The sequence below is a fragment of the Hypomesus transpacificus genome, chromosome 15 (genome assembly GCF_021917145.1).
Source record: "Hypomesus transpacificus isolate Combined female chromosome 15, fHypTra1, whole genome shotgun sequence".
Taxonomy (NCBI): Eukaryota; Metazoa; Chordata; class Actinopteri; order Osmeriformes; family Osmeridae; genus Hypomesus; species Hypomesus transpacificus.
In genome coordinates this window covers 12,022,175-12,022,583 of record NC_061074.1, presented here as the reverse complement: position 1 = coordinate 12,022,583, position 409 = coordinate 12,022,175, and positions in this window count along the sequence as shown.

Sequence of the window (409 nt, the reverse complement as noted above, 5' to 3'; positions counted from 1 at the left end):
AAAGAAAGGAGAAGAGACAGGTGGAATAATAGGACAAAGAAGGAAAGAGCAGGGAGAGATGAAGGAATGCAAACGTGGGAGAGGGAAAAGATGAGGTCAAGATGAATCCTTTCTTTCCGTTCATCACTTCTCTATTTGTTTTTGGTTTTCATCACAATTCAGAACTTTAAGACAGGGAGAACTAGAGCAAGGACGTCAGTCCTGAATATGAAAGTCAGCCAAACCCCAGCCGCTTCAGCTGTCCCTTTCTATTACAATCAGGAAGTACAGTGCCCTCCAAAAGTATTGGAACAGTGAGGCGAATTCCTTTATTTTTGCTGTAGACTGAAAACATTTGGGCTTGACATCAAATAATGAACGTGAGACCAGAGATCAACGTTTCAGCTTTTATTTCCAGGTATTTACATCA